Source organism: Hyperolius riggenbachi, chromosome 4 (assembly GCF_040937935.1).
Source record: "Hyperolius riggenbachi isolate aHypRig1 chromosome 4, aHypRig1.pri, whole genome shotgun sequence".
In the NCBI taxonomy this organism is placed as follows: domain Eukaryota; kingdom Metazoa; phylum Chordata; class Amphibia; order Anura; family Hyperoliidae; genus Hyperolius; species Hyperolius riggenbachi.
In genome coordinates this window covers 176181042-176195032 of record NC_090649.1, presented here as the reverse complement: position 1 = coordinate 176195032, position 13991 = coordinate 176181042, and the positions used below count along the sequence as shown (strand labels likewise).

At 40.7% G+C, this 13991-nt stretch overlaps 1 protein-coding gene and 1 long non-coding RNA gene across 18 annotated transcripts in view; one reads left to right on the top strand and one right to left on the bottom strand.

Annotated features, from left to right (window-relative positions):
• Positions 1-7606, bottom strand: part of LOC137571620 (uncharacterized) — a 33396-nt gene extending 25790 nt beyond the window's left edge. The window contains exon 1 of the long non-coding RNA XR_011031384.1: positions 7407-7606. This is a non-coding gene — a long non-coding RNA (uncharacterized lncRNA). The remainder of the gene's footprint in view (positions 1-7406) is intronic.
• TNIK (TRAF2 and NCK interacting kinase) overlaps positions 1-13991 on the top strand; it is a 458011-nt gene that overhangs the window by 331641 nt on the left and 112379 nt on the right. The window lies entirely within an intron of this gene.

The following is a 13991-nucleotide window of genomic DNA, read 5'->3' as shown; positions in this document are numbered from 1 at the left end:
ATCCTTTTTAGGGAATATCTTTATAAAGAATAAAAGCCTTGCTGAGAATCCCCTATGAAGAGATGGACTAGTAGTCCAAAACCTGTCACTTTTGTCAGATTTCTACTGCCTACTGTAAGTGACAGCATTATAGGAGAAAGGTAATTTCTGGCTCATTTTACGCTGAAAGAAACGTACTTCTTATTTGTATATGTTTGCACATATTTTAAATTTTACAGTTTTTCACTGTAGTGCCCCTTTAAGTCCACTTTAACCAAGTAAACTGTTTTCTTTAGTAATGGAATGGAGACTGCAAAGAGCAGCCTAATGTTCAGGTAAAATGAACTTTTTTTTCCCATTTTTTTCTCTGCAAAAGGACCACTGGAGAGGAGCTCTGCCTACCGAAAGGGACAGGAAACACAGAGATGTTTTTTTTTAAAAGCAGCACCCTTGCCACTTTCCCTCAGGGCTGTCCTGTCCGTTTCGGGGGTAAAACACAGAAGAGTTGCTCCAGTAGTCTCCTGAAGAAGAACCACATGCAGATTTGTTGTCAACCTGCTAAGCTCATCTGACATGGGAATTGTGCAGTAGATCCAGGAGTCAGTGGGGGCAGAGCCAGGTTGCCAGAGCTGTGGCTCTGCTGGTCACTCTGGGCAGCCCCATTGTGTGCCCTTAGCATCGTCTTCACATTGTTGTCCATCAGTCTTTGTCTTCATTCTTGTGCATCACCACCTAATTTGAGCTCTTCCCTTCCATTTTTGAAAGCAACTGCCACAAACAATTCACTGTCAGCTAAGTGTGTGTCTATATAAGAAGATAATAAGCGTTTAGGTGCTTTGGATAAAAGATATATTGTACTGTGTGTGTGTGTGTGCGCACAAGTTTGTTAAATCCGAAATAAACTTTTACTCATTGCATAATTGTGCGTCTTTCATATAGTTTATAGGGCATTCTTCAAGCCAAATACTTTTTTGTTTTTGTTTTAATACACGAATTCCTTAGAAACTAAACAAGCCTTTCCCACAGCTCCTCCTCCACAGCACCCTGAAACCCATGTAGCAAGGGCTTATGGGAGCTCAGTCTGGGCAGGAGGAGGAGGAGGTGTTACTAGCCAGAGATTTCAGCGGCAGAGGGGAGGAGGAGGAGAGGGGAGTGAAGTTTTAACAGGCTGAGGGCTGGAAATGCAGAGCAGCTTGCCTGTGTGTAATGGTCACAAGCAGAACATGGCTGATCTCATTGTATCACAGGAAGAAATAATCATATACTGTTGAAGCTGTTTGCAGACAGATTTTCTGTGCAAACTATATAAACTTTAGATAAGATATATAGACAAGTTACTTGTTATAGTTAGTTTTTCATCTTGGATCCGTTTTAACAGTCACTGGGGCACTAACTCAATCCTGATATGTACGACTGGCTCGCTGCCTCTAGCAGCCACAAATGCCTATTCAGCGTGAGGGAGATCAGTCCATGTCTACAAGGTTGTACTCAGTAATGATATTTAGATGCCCAAAACCTGCCAACACTGACGATTTCTACATAATGGGTGTAATAGCTGCATCCTGCATTTGACATACAGTGGCAGCAAGATAGAGAGGACTAAACCGATAGCAGACAGTCAGCATCCTCTTCATGGGCTCAGTTCATGTACGAAATGATTGAAATTACGCAGGGGTTAATTGACTGCGGACAGCCAATGGAAATGTCAGGAGAAGCAAGTCTTTTACTGTACTTAGAAAGGTGTCTGAACCGTCGGAACTCCAAATAAACATTGAGAAAGAAACAATCCTTATGTCCTGGAAAAGACTTGGATAACCAGGAAGATGCTGAACACATTTTAAACAGGAGTTACAGCAGGTACAGATACAATATATGAGACATATATATATTATATATGACATATAAGTGCCACTTTTCAGAAGATGCTAGGACAGTGTTGGGGCAGTGAGGCACAGACAATGAATCACCTACTTTACGCTTCATCTTTACCACCTAACTGTAGTGGACCTCACTGCTGTCAACAGATTGTCAAAGAAAATGAAGAGGGGGTGTGACACAGAAGAAGACTTTCTTAAATCAGTTGAATGATTTTCATGAATTTCTGCAAACTCAATTTATGAAGGCCCAATAGGTGCTCTACCTCTTCCATGATTACTGACTGGACTGATGTGACAGGACAAGCTGAGAACTGTCTGGACTGATGTGACAGGACATGGCTGACTTGACAGGGCTGACTCGTCAATGACAGGCTGGCTTGACAGGGCTGAGGGTGACCAGAGTCAAAAAGGGCATGGCAACACGCGGCAGCTACTTTAACTATGGAATAAAGGGAGGGGGGACACCAAGAGCCCAATAGTGTGATATTGTATAGATGAAATGAATAATGAGTAATATAACAATTTAATAGTCACAAATCAGGGTTACCATTAGGCAACCACTGTGAAGGCAGGTGGGGAGATTAACCTGACCCCACTCAGGATTAAAAGTCGCTCTCTGTAGATGGGAGAAAGATGGGTACAACCCTCCACCGAGGGTGGACTTAGCAATATGTAGAAGCTTTCCAGAGGCGCCAATAGAATTAAAGTCACTTAAACGAGCTTAAAACCGATGGGGAAGTGGTGGACCTATCCCATCCATGCGGACAAAGCAAACAAAGAAAGGACTGTGGCATCAACAGTCAAACAACAGTTTATTTATACTCCACAGTAAAAATAGGCAACACGTTTCACGGGCTCAATCCCGCTTCATCAGGCCAATCAAAAAGGAGCATACAGCTTATCAGCATCAAAACCACACTGAGCGCCTCTGTCAACTGTGGAATGGCTCTGATTTCTGTTTGGCCAGAATTTAAATACCCTGGCTTTCGCGCAAGCGCCAAAGCCCCACAGCCCATCACAGCTACAATTGACTCTAGGGGGTGCATGCTCCCTAGAGTGCACCCACACTGCTACAGGTGGCATCCATGTTGTTCTCCTAAGTCTGCTGGGATGGTGTTCGTGGAGACCTTCACTGGACCCCCAGACCAAGGAGTATGGCACTCTTATAAGCAGAGTAAACCTTAATGGGCAGCACGGTGGCGTAGTGGTTAGCTCTCTCGTCTTGCAGCGCTGGGTCCCTGGTTCGAATCCCAGACAGGACACTATCTGCAAAGAGTTTGTATGTTCTCTCCGTGGCTGCGTGGGTTTCCTCCGGGCACTCCGGTTTCCTCCCACATTCCAAAAACATATGGATAAGTTAATTGGCTCCCCCTAAAATTGGCCCTAGACTACAGTACTTGCACTACATAATATAGACATATGGCAATGGTAGGGATTAGATTGTGAGCTCCTTTGAGGGACAGTTAGTGACAAGATATATATATATATATACTGTACAGCGCTGCGTAATATGTCGGCGCTATATAAATACTAAATAATAATAATAATAATAATGTGCACAAGTGTACTCAGCAGATGGTGTTCTCCATGCGATGTCTGATGTCCTTGCTTATCGCACTCTTAGATTCATTGCTGAAATTAGCTCAGCAATGCACCAGTGTCTCCAGGCACAAACTCTGACTGTTCCCCATCCTTGTCTATGCCTATGTTGACAGCATGCATTTTATTTTTATAATTCTGCTAAGGCTTAAGGATGTTTTGAAACCCAAATTTAAGGATTTAGTACTATGTCCCTTTTATAGTGTGAATGTTCTGCGTAGGTTGTAAAAATAGTTTGAATATGCTGCTCTGTGCATCCAGCTTGTATCTGCTGATTAGCTAGTGACTTCACACACTGATGGTAATTGGAGCACAGAAATGCCCATGAATTTATTGGTTCCCACTGCTCTTCACACATTTTGTCATACAAAATATAGGTTGCAAAACCAGAATATCCATGGAACAGAAAATCCTCTAAAAATAAAGCAGCTGACATTAAGAACTGCTTTAAAATCTGTACCAGTGTGTTCTCTCTAAAACAACGCCACACAGACTGAACCTTTTGTAGAGGCTGCTTGACGAACAGTTTCCTTTGTAAAGTGTTTGTTCTCTGCTCCGTTTCCCAAGGCTCTATCTATCACTGCAGCTTTTTTAGATCTACTGCATTATGTGCCTACTTTATGTCCTTTGCTAGCAATTGGCTGTGCTAAACACAGGAAGCAGCGGGGGCTGTAAGCTGCTGCTCAGCACATGCTTGACAAGATGTCCTTTCTGATCAGCATTCAGCAGAAGCATCGCTGCTGGCCACAAACAGGAAGTTACACCAGCCGGTAGAAAATGAGAGGGTGATTACCTCACAAAAGCAAAGGGTTGGGGGGCAAAGTACACAGTTATTCATGGATTTCTGTCCCGTGGAGCGATTAACGTTGTATGGCTTTACAATAGCAGTATGAATCGCTTTCTGGAACATTTATTTTTCTAGTTCTATATTGCATTTGTGTGTGTGTGTGTGTGTGTGTGTGTGTGTGTGTGTGTGTGTGTGTGTGTGTGTGTGTGTGTGTGTGTGTGTATCTATATATATCTATCTATCTATCTATCTATCTATCTATCTATCTATCTATCTATATATATATATATATATATATATATATATATATTAATTTTATTTATTTATTTTTTAGTCAGTGGTTGCCCATTGTTAAATTTCACCTCACCCTGATTTACATTAAATTATCAGTGATGCTGGCATCTTTACTGATGGCAAGGGGAGTCGATGTGGAGGATTTTTTTTCCCATCTGTGAAGTAAGCAGGATCACCAGACCTACATTTTCCGTCCTATCAAAATAACGCAACACACGCTGTCCTATCAAAATAACTCAACATACAGCCATTCGTTTCTAAACCTCTGCCAACAAAAGTGAGTACACCCCTTACTGAAGAATGTCAAAATTCTACCCAAAGGTGTCAGTATTATGTGTGCCCACCATTATTTTCCAGCCCAGCCTTAACGCTCTTGGGCATGGAATTCACTAGAGCTTCACTGGTTGCCACTGAAATCCTCTTAGACTCTTCTATTATGAAGTTGGTGGATATTAAAGACTTTGCGCTCTTCCGCCTTACATTTGAGGATTCCCCCACATGTACTCATTAGGGTTTAGGTCTGGAGACATGCTTGACGAGCCCAGCGCCTTCATCCTCAATTTCTTTAGCAAGGCAGTGGTCATCTTAGAGGTATGTTTGGGGTCATTATAATGTTTGAATACTGTCCTGCGACACAGATTCTGAAGGGAGGGGATCATGCTCTGCTTCAGTATATCACAGTACATATTGGCATTTATAGTTCCCTCAATGAATTGCAGCTCTCCAGTGTCGGCAGCACCAAACCATCTGGCAAGGTCGGCAACTGCAACAGAGGGGATCCGGGGACACCGGAGCTGAGGCATGGGACAGATAGGCTGCCAGGGGCTCGAGGAAGCCCCAGGTAAGTAGATCTTGGTTTGTTTGTTTTTGGCTCAGATGTATCCTTTAAATTGTCATTCTTTGATGGGTACATCACCGCACACCAAGACCTATGCCTTTGAAGATGCTCTGGCCTAGTTGTCTTGCTATCACAATTTGGCACTTGTCAAAGTCACTCAAATCCCATTTTCCCTGCTTCCATGGCATCAAGAACCAACTGTCACCTTGAAGCCCCTTGAATGGTGCAATTATAACAAAATACATTTTACTTTACCTGTCAGTGGTTTTAATGTCCATTGGCATCTACCCTGCACTAGTGAGCATAATTAAGTTATGGCAGTTTGATCTGAGCTCAGTCGTTTTGCAGTGATCACATACCATTACTTTCAGCAAGTTTTATTTGCGTTCATTATTTTCTTACCAAGAAGTATGTTTTGGACTGGCAATGCTTTCAAAACCTACTCTTCAACAGGCTGAATGATTTCTCCTTCCCACGCCAACAATTTGTGTAAATTTGTTGCACTAGATATCCAGCAGTCATTACGTCATATTGCCAATTATCCCTAAATAGGCTGAAATCTGCTTCACTATAAGCATCATATAATACACTGTTGTGGGGTGGGTGTGTTACAAAAGTGACTGGTGCTTGGCGAGTACTGAGTACTTTAAATGTATCATTTACTGAAAGAAGATGATCACAAGAAGCTATGTCTACAGCGAATGCTGTCTCTCCCATCAGCCTAGCTTAAGTGTCTCGCACTCCCGTCATTATGGAAGCTGTAAAGAAGAATACGCACTTCAGGACCTGTCCTATCGTGTTGGCATGAGCATTTTCCATGATATATTACATAACATAAGGTTCTTAGAATTGCTTAAACCCAAACAAATCACAGCACGCCATACTTACTAACTTTTACTGCTCATTCAAGAGATTGGCATTGATGCTGCTGCCTTGATTGTGGGGTGTCATTATACCCTGTAAGGCTGTTTTATTTCTTTAGTATTTATAGACTAAATCTCCTTGTAGGGGTAATGATTTCTCTTCAACTATAGCAGCTGAAGATTCAGTGACTCAGCTTTAAAAATGATGCGTTCAGTTAATAATATGATTTAATGTTTATACTTAGTTCTTTGCATTAAAGAGCCTATACATACCAAAGGCTAACAGGATAAAAGAAACAGTGTTTTTAATACTAAGCACCTTTTTAGTAGCCCAGTCCACTAGAACAGCTGCAGTCCTTCCTGAATTGCCCTGATATCAGGGCTGAACTTTTGTCTTCAGGCATCTCAGCATTCTTCAAGAAGGAAGGTTTTTCATTGGGGTTGACAGAATTTAAAATCAGTAGCCAAAGGACTAATTATTGCATATGCTGTCCATAGACCTTAGAGGGCTGTTTATACCACAGTCATGGTCTAGTCAACTTCAAAGCAAGTCTCCTCTATGAATGTTTAAGTTATACTTGAGGAAAGGGATGGCAGTGGGGTTAAAGGACATCTGAGCTGAGATGGATAATGGAGTCTTAAACCATACCAGTTGCCTGGCAGCCCTGCTGATTTAGTTGTCTGAAGTAGTATCACACACCTGAAACAAGCATGCAGCTTGCAACAGAAGTCTGACTAGAATAAGTTGGACTTATTCAGTCAGAAACCTCTGATCTGCTTGCCTGTTCAGGGGCTATGGGGGCTATGGATAAGAGTGTTAGAGGCACAGGATCAACAGGGCAGATAGGCAACTGGTATTGTTTAAAAGGAAATTAATATAGAAGCCACCATTTGCCTCGGTTCGGGTGTCCGTTGGGGGGGGGAAGGGCATGAACTGAGACTTATGCAACAAGTGAAGCTTTATTTTTACCAGGAACAATAATGATCACAAAATGCATTATAGAACTGCCTGGTCAACTGGTCCTCCTTCCTAGTTAGCCACACAAAGTTGAGACGTTTGTTCAATGTGTTTTAGAAGAAGTTGACTTGTTGTTTTTATTATTTTCATTATTATCAAACATGTTATGTAGTGCTGTACGACAAAATAATAAGGGATGGAGATTACTTACTTGGGATCAGGAGTCACTAATACAAGCTAGAATTGCAGAAGGTGCTGCCCTATTGGGTTTACAGTGTGAAGGGTGTGGGAACACTGAATCAGAGAATATGGGAAATGGTGTCAGTTGCAGGTGATGGTAGCCTTTTATTAGGTTACTAGTAAAAAGGCCCGACCACTGTCCGAAGTATATGCACACAGGGAGATGTTGCTTGCTTGGCAGTTGGAAACAGCTGTTATTTCCCACAATGCAATGAGGTTCTCATACAGCAAACTGTCAAGTCTGGAAGCAGGGACACACACACACAGGGACAGGACGCAGAGACACAGGGGTTTTATTATATAGGATGAATGATTGAGACAGAGAGGAAGATGGACAGGAAAGTTTGAAGAACAACCTGTAAACATATTAAAGTGGGTCTTTGTAAAAATATTTGGTTACTTGTCTGATGATTGTGATTGTTTGAACAGTGATCTTTGCATCAGTATGCAGACCAGGTGTTCTTAGTCTACTCCACCCTAACAAACTCATGTGCAGCTCCCATTCTGTTAGTGCAAAACATCTGCATGACAATTATGTTGAGGAAAAAATACTTTTTATGTAAATTCAGTTTAACTCTACGTATTGCAAGCATGTGCCTAGAAACCAGTCACCTCACAGTTCTTCTGATGGAAGCTGACAGAAATGTTTTCTGTCAGGAGTGGTAGTAGTCAGTAGATTGTTGTAAATGAGTAACAAAGGCCCCAGATCTGCACCAAGGTTGAACTTTATGGACAGACTCATGGCAGCAGTACTCCAAATACATCACTGTTGCCAATGTTGTATAAAAGTGCAGTTTGAGCTTTGTCAGTTTTATAAATTCCTAGCTGCCCTTAAATTGAAGATCAATGATGATTTCTCATCTTGGGTAGGATGGAGGAGAACCTACTCCCTACAGGGTGGTGATAAAGCTTCGTGTGCAAAGACCAGCAGCCCTATTTACCTCCTGGGCTGTGTACAATATAGAAAGTCTGAAATGGGCGGCACCACTGTTTCAGTAAGCAAAATGTATTACAAAATGTACAGTAGCATGCATTTGTGCACTGTGCCCTTTTTCAAGCTGGTGCAGCTAAAAACAGTAGTCTTTTGCTGCCAAGTTTAATTAATATCTGGTTGGGATGTAAGGTAATAATGAAAAGCGATTATGATTTTGGGCCTCAGTAAAACCAGAGTAGTTAAGGGATCATGATTGCGGCAGGAAAGTTTACTAACACTTTTTTGTAATGTAGTTTTCAAATGTGAAACTTTATTACTATATTACTATGATAATGCTGCGGGCTGCTTTGTTGTTTTAGTTCTGCTTCAAATGTCACCTTTGATGTGGAATCTTAGTTGTACAAGGCACATCCTCATAACATTGCCAGTTGTATATTCATCTTTTGTACATTCACGCCAGGCATATATAATTGTGATTACTTTCTCTACCCAGGATATTTACAGAAGTGCTAATTGACAAATTTCATTAGCCTGCAGAGTGTTTTAGGTTTCTAATAATTATTATACCAATTAGACAGTCGTTTAGAATAAGCATTTATTTTGGAAGTCGAGTGAACTTGACCACATACAGCCACCTTTTATTTGTTACACACCACTGCTCTCCTGTGGCCAGTCCACCAAAGTGCACACTCTACACAACAGATTTGGACTGTTGCTAAGACTCCATATCCATACTCCTTCCAGACTCCATAATAAGTACAGCTTTTTTTGTGTTACACTTATGCTTAATATAAGTTAAAGAACACTTTGAAGTGAGAGGGATATGGAGGCTGCCATATTTATTTCCTTTTAAATATGCCAGTTGCCTGACACCTGAAACAAACATGCTGCAAAACTAGTCAGAAACATCTGCTCTTCGTGTTTGTTCGGGGTCTTAGGCTAAAAGTATTAGAGGCAGAGTATCAGCAGGACAGCCAGGCAATGAGCATTGTTTAAAGAAAATAAACATGGCAGCTTCCATATCCCTCTCACTGCAGGTGTGCTTTAAAACAAACCTGGCACATGTGAGGCAAGTTCCCAGAGTGCAGTGCAGGCTGAGGGCTGGGACCCACTAGAGAGATTTTGGCCATGTTTTTCTTTTGCTGACAATCGCTGGCTATTAAAAAAAAAGCTTTGCCGATGAATGTAAATGGTGGTGAAGCCCACTAGAGCAATTGTAATTAGAGCTAATTGCAGAACATCCAGCATTTTGTGAGCCTTTGCTCTCTAATGTAAAGTATAAGCCCATGGAAATTGCTTCTAAACTTGCTTACAAAACGCTAGCAAGTTGAGGTTCCTAGTGGGTTTCTGGACTGAATCACCACAGCATGACTGTAAAGGCCCATACACACGTCGGATTTTTGCGAACGACGGGTCGTTTGAACGTTCCGTCGTTCAGTCGTTCGCACGCGGAATCAGACGTGTGTACGGACTATCGTTCGCGTGATAAGACTGGTTTCCAGCGATCCGCCCGGCGGATCGCTGGAAACCAGTCTTATCACCCGAACGATAGTCTGTACACACGTCGGATTTGACGTGCGAACGACTGAACGACGGAACGTTCAAACGACGGGTCGTTCGCAAAAATCCGACGTGTGTATGGGCCTTTACTTTATAAATTCATGCTGGCATTGCCGGGCATTCAGCGATTCTAGTACATTTTGCATAGAGTTGAAAGTTGATCAGTCTATATCGACTGTCTGCAGATAATTATGCTGCTCGAGTGTGCAGAGAGGGAATTTTCTGTCACTCTGTAACATTCATCTGGAAACAGAAGTAGAGGAAAGGCTTCTTATCCAATTTGTTGACCAGCGCTTCAAAGTACATCTACAAATAACTTACTGTATTATTGTTTTACCTTTTGAAATGTGGATGCCATGAAGTAACCTTGTCTCAAGGATCCTCACGATCTTCTAAAACCAAATGGAAAATGTAGCACTAGAATCATTTGTGAGCAGTATTTGTAAAGTCTGCATGATATTCCTACATTTATCTCTGCCTTGGAAATGTTGTGAAGGTGCTTGCATGAAAAGTTCCCACATCACTGCGTTGAGTCATGCAAGTAACCCCCCCCCCCCCCCCCACACACACACGACTTACAGTAATTTTTTAATGTTAGAGGCATATTTACTGCACAACCAGTTCTTTTTCTGCTTACAAATCTTAATTAGGTTACTGTATTGTATCCTAATTTTAGGGGACCAAAACAGTACAGATGGTGTACACCAACATTCAAAATACAAAACCGGTACAAAATACAGAATTGGTAATTGCAGTTACAAAGAAACACCATGAATCAAATGTATAACGAATTCCAAGACACAAGGGTGAGAGAGTCCTGCCCTTGTGAGCTTACAATCTAAAGGAATAGGGGGAAGCAAGAGGTGGGGTAGTACACAATATTCATACCTCAAGGCCGTGTGTTTTTAGGTTATCCAGTAGGAGTACAACTTGGCCAGACTTGGCCAGAGGTCAAAGTGGGAACGGCTTAAGGTAGAACGTAAGTTTGTCGGAAGTTTGTCAGAAAAAGTGAGTTTTGAGATAGTGTTTCACTATATCAAGGGTTGGAGAGTGACTGATGTGTTTTGGAAGGGTATTACACAGGAGGGGTGAAGCATGTGGGAAAACTTGTATACGTGAATGTGAGGAGGTAGTTCTAGAGGAGGACAAAAGAAGGTAATGTGCTTATCTGAGATAGTGATAGGTTTGGTATCTGGAAACTAGTGCTAAGACTTTAATACAAGGCCTGCATGCAGCGAGCTAGAATAATGTAATCCGTTACAACGCAGTACTGTGAACAGGTCTATAGAATTATATGGGCAGTGAATTGCCATGCAAAATTATTTTGCAACTGCAATTGATCACTGTGAACTAGCCCTTAAAGCGGTATAAAACCCTGACATCATAATCAATAAAATCATGTTTTCCTACTTTTTATATGCCATACGGTTATCATATTTGCTTTTGTGCATAAGTATTATTATTCATTTAGAAATTACAAGTTCCCAAAGTAAATTTTTTTGCTCTGAGATCTGACTTTGCATTTTATTCATAACTGGTTTTATTCCTCTTGTATTGAAGGCAGAAATCCTTTCTGATGGTCTGCCTGTGTTAGGAGAGTCTGCACAGTCAGAGAATGTGTCACATTCCTCATTTGATACAATTAAGTAAACACAAGATAACATTATTTCCAGTTCGGATGCGTCCAGGTTTCTCTGCACTGAGCTTGTAAGTCCTGTGTTTAACTAGTTAAATGCTGTTCTAGTAAAAAAAATTGCAGGTTGTATATAATATGCTGTAAATAATCTTTTTGAGCAAAGAAGAAATGCTGCGTTTCATTCCGCTTTAATGTTTGTTAGTATTGCAGTAGTATGAATATACCATTTTACTGGATCATGTGATATATTGTAGTACTGTGTTAAATGTGTAACAAATGAAATTATTATTATTATTATTATTATTATTATTCATAAAGTGCCAAGATATTATGCAGCTGTGCGATATCTTAAATTCCATCTATTTAAAATGTTTAAGTACACAGAACATTTAATATTGATTGAATTCATGCCAATGTTCTAATGTCAGATACGGGCATTTAATAGGGTACAGCTATACCAGACCTCTGACTATGAATGGGGGCCAGCTGCATATCTGCCTGTGTGTGCTTGCATGGTGGGACCGATTCATAAAACCTGAAACAAAATTATAGCTGTTGTCTCTAGCAACAAAACAGATTGTTTACAATCTAGGATGTAACCCAACTAGTTTCTATAGACAATAAAAATTAAAAACACTTTTGCGTCTTTTTTTTTTCTGAATTCATTTCCTTGCCTGGTGTGCTGGAATTTCTGCTGACTTCCTCATATTGTGCAAGCGGTGTTTGAAATTCCAAGTGTGGGGACTGGCTTTAAAGCAGGTCTGAACTCAGAGCGTCCTCTCTGCTCTAAAAGATACACAACAGCATAATAACCTTTAAACAAAAAAAACATTTCTTTGTTGCAGCTGATAAAAAATCCTAAAATGAATCTGCACAGTTTCTACTTCCTGATTCAAGGAAGCAGACATATTGTTAGCAGCCTGTGCTTTCAAATGAGCTTATCTGTCATCTCTGCCATGGCAGTCATGTGACACAGGGGAGATATCAAATTACAACTTGTGATAAGACACAGATGATGGGGGATTAGACAGGCTTAACTCTCTAAATACATACAGGGTGTATTTCTCTGTTTTCCTTCTGTCCTGTGCAAGAGTTTAGGACCACTTTAAGGGGACTGATATGAAGCCCCTGTACTCAATGTAATGCCATCATCATTATTGTTGGTGTCAGAGGACTATTACTTTCAAGGGTTGCTTTCCCCAGTTTCTTACAGACATTACAGCGAATGCATCATTGCCAGCATATGAAACTTCTTGTTGAGTAGTATAATTATTTACTGTCCAAACGCTGTAAATCATTTTTGCAGCTTGAATTGCTGCATCGGAGGTTTCAGCTTGCTTGACCAGAATGTGGCTCACTGACGGCAAGCTGGGAAATGGCCTAGATTGTTCAAAGGTCTATTGAAGCGTGACCTCCTGCTTTGCCATTCATGTTGATTTTAAATACCTCAAACACAGCAAAGGTGGCAGCAAAATTTCATCATATTCCAGCCAGAGAAATAGACTAGTTTTAGAATGTTTTGAATGAATTATTCACTTACTAGCTATCTATTTTTATATGATATTAACGCTTTATTGTGTTTCTTCTGGCAATCAGAAAAAAGAAATTACAGTTGATATGTACCATATCATATATTTACAGCTCATTTTGTAATGCGTTCTGTACAGGTTACACAACTAAACCCATAAAACGTTTTTGTTACGTTTTAAGTTTACAAGCTGTAATGTCCTGAAAAGAGGAATCACTATGGAATTATAACACATTGCTGCTTAAGTACCCCTCCCCCATCAGTGCATTATTAAAGTGAACCAAGCACCATTTTTAGCACCCAGGACATCTCAATAACACATTAAAAATGCATATTAATAATGTGGCTCATTAATAAAATAAATCCATTCTACCTCTACTTTTTACATTTAAATATTTGTCAGAGGCTTTTATTGCTCTACATCCATGGCCTGCAGTCTGCAGGAAAAGAAAAAGCAGACTAATAAGGATTGCTGTAATTAGCAGTTGCAAAGAGCAAACAAAAGCTTTCACCAGCAGAGGACCTGGGGAGAAAACACAATTTACTTCAAACAGTTTAGAGAGAGTCACACTTGATTACATTCTCACCTTCCCCTGGATAAATGAGGAAGAGGGGGGGGGGGCAGCTCCTACAGCTATTAGAAACCAGGAAAACTACAGAAATAGAAAACTGCTTGGATCCCTTTTAAAGCCAAAGTAAATACTCATTTTCAGTTTGTGATGTTTTACATAATGGTGACATCCATATACGTTACTTACTGGCCTGGTTAAATTGTTTTTTCATTGTTAGTCTCTCCCAGTGTCTCTGTGGTACACTTTCCTAGGCACTAGGAATAGCTAGCTAGATTCTAATAATTCAGACTTGCATGCAAAATAAATGCGGATTGAGGATTGGAGAA